The 2,644-nt window shown below is 43.7% G+C and overlaps 1 non-coding gene across 1 annotated transcript; it reads left to right on the top strand.

The window, feature by feature from the left end:
- The first annotated feature begins 1,291 nt into the window (after window positions 1-1,291).
- On the top strand, window positions 1,292-1,396 carry LOC112636838. Its single transcript, XR_003122309.1, has one exon. It is a non-coding gene; the product is annotated as a small nucleolar RNA U13 (small nucleolar RNA).
- Window positions 1,397-2,644: the final 1,248 nt, after the last annotated feature.

The raw sequence follows: 2,644 nt of genomic DNA, 5'->3' as shown, positions 1-2,644 counted from the left end.
CAGCACTTATTATAAGCTAGCAATTTACCCCAAGTCATATGATTCTGAAATAACAGAACCCAAGTCTGAACCCAGCCAATTCCAAATCCATGCTAGTTCCTCCACAGTAGAGAGAAGAAGAGGAAAACACGTGAAGGAGAAAAATATTCCCATAAACGTGAGGAACTGAGCATTTTTGTGGAAGAGGAATGAAATCAGAACGCATCAAGTCAGGACAACAGAAACCACTCTTTCAATCCAAGGGAATTTAATTCAGGAAATAGATTACAAAAGTGATAGAAGAGCTGAGATGCCAAACAGGGTGGTGAGGTAACCCGGAGATTAGCGACAGCAAGAATCAGCTAACACCCATGGGATGGAGGGACAGTAGGAAGAGATGCTATTCTCAGAGCCTAAAAGCTAGGATTGTCTGGCTGGAAATAGAACCATTATAGAGGCTCCCTTGCGGGGGTCTGGACCATGGAGGGAGGGCCTTTCAGCGGGAGTTAGAGCCTTGAAAGAGACTCTGCTGCTGTGGAAGACATCACAGGAAGCACAGAGAGGCAGGAGAAATACCCATTCACTCATGCCTGTCCCCAGCAGAATACACAAAACTCACGGAGCAAGGAAGCCTGCAAACCAAAGGTTGCCACAATGCAGAACGGGGCAGGGTGAGGAATCACGCTGGGCAGTTGACGGGCTCAGAGCTTCCAGGAAATATTTATGTAATTTATGCAATGTAGTTTTATGTAACCACTTACCCTGTCAGTACTATCCTTTTTTTCAACACTCTAGGTCTTACTTCTTGGTCTTAAAGAAAACAGAGGGCCAGGCGCAGTGGCTCATGCCGGTAATCCCAGCACTTTGGGAGGTTGAGGCAGAAGGATGGCCTGAGCCCAGGAGCTTGAGACCAGCCTGAACAACATAGCAAGACCCTCTATTTACAAAACATTTTTTTGAAGGGAAGAAACGGGCCTTGCTGTGTTTCCCCGTTCCTTACCATTAGATCACACCGTTTTTGCCCTATCACATTTCTCCACAGTGGTCCACTCTTCAGTAAACCTACTATAAACAATGCTCACATTTAACTGCTTCTTTGGGTCTTCATTTCCTTATGAAGCTTCCCATGTCATGTAAAATTTAAATAAGTTTGTTAATCTATCTTTTGTGCTAAGAATCAGAAAGAGTAGCACTCTACTCCCCTACACAATTCTATGTGACAGATATTGGCATGTCCATTTTAACAGATGAAACTCAGAGAGTGAATGATCTACCCAAAGCTCAGAAATGGTAATTGGCCAAGTAAAACTCAGTCCTTTTGTAGTTCAGGAGCATGATGATTTGGTGTTTATGCCTAAGTGTGATATGTGCCTCCCTCTGAACCTTGTTACAGCATTGGCACATTAGCCATCTAACCTGAACAACAACAACAACAACAAAACTCAGTCCTAGTTCTTCTGATCATAAGTTTAGTGCCCTTGTCACCTCAACACAATCACCTTCCCCAAGAGAAAGAAGCTTCTGTATTCCCTTCCATATTGGGAAGGCACTGTTAAAGTTGAGTGAACTTTATCTTGTATTATCCCAGCCATCTGCTCTATGATTATGATTTTGGTATAAACCTTAAGGCTTTACCAACAAAAATCACAAGTAACTTTTTCTGCTCACCTTTTTTTTTTTTTTTTTTCCCCCAAGATGGAGCCTTGCTCTGTTGCCCAGGCTTGAGTGCACTGGTGTGATCTCAGCTCACTGCAACCTCTGCCTCCCGGGTTCAAGTGATTCTCCCGCCTCAGCCTCCCGAGTAGCTGGGATTACAGGCACGCACCACCACTTCTGGCTAATGTTTGTATTCTTAGTAGACACGGGGTTTCACCATGTTGGCCAGGCTGGTCTTGAACTCTTGACCTCGTGATCTGCCCGCCACAGCCTCCCAAAGTGCTGGGATTATAGGCATGAACCACCGCCCCTGGCCCTTTTCTGCTCATCTTTACCAAAATATTGAAATGTGTTTCCAAGGCCAGGTGTGGTGGCTCCCATCTGTAATCCCAGCACTTTGGGAGGCCAAGGCAGGCGGATTGCTTGAGCTCGTGAGTTCAAGACCAGCCTGGGCAATATGGTGAAATCCCATCTCTACAGAAAAATGCAAAAATTAGCCAGGCGTGGTGATGCACGCCTGTGGTCCCAGCTACTCAAAAGGTTGAGGCATGAGAATCACTTGAACCCAGGAGGTGCAGTGAGCAAGATCATGCCACTGCACTCCAGCGACAAGAATGAGACTCTGTCTCAAATAAAAAAAGAAAAGAAAAGAAAAGAAGCCAGATGCAAAAGAGTACATAGTGTATGATTTCATTTTTATAAAATATAAAAACATGCAAGAGAACTTTATTAAAATCACAAGGGCACAGGTGGGTTTCTGGGTTTCTGGTGATATTCTATTAATCTGTGTACTGGTTACAGGGGTGTGACCAGTTTTTGAAAATTCTTTGAATTAGACACTTGCAATTTGTGCACTTTTCTGTATATATGTAATATTTTAATAAACAGGGTTTTTAAGAGTAGCATAAGTTGCTTGAAAAAAATTTCCAGGACAGATGCCTTGAATTTACATTTTCTCCTATGTGCTGCAGTCAGCTAGAGTGAAGTGTGCAAGGCTCACTCTTGACAT

Source organism: Theropithecus gelada, chromosome 12 (genome assembly GCF_003255815.1).
Source record: "Theropithecus gelada isolate Dixy chromosome 12, Tgel_1.0, whole genome shotgun sequence".
NCBI classification, from domain to species: Eukaryota; Metazoa; Chordata; class Mammalia; order Primates; family Cercopithecidae; genus Theropithecus; species Theropithecus gelada.
Note: the sequence above shows the minus strand (reverse complement) of the source record. Positions and strands in the feature narration are given on the sequence as shown.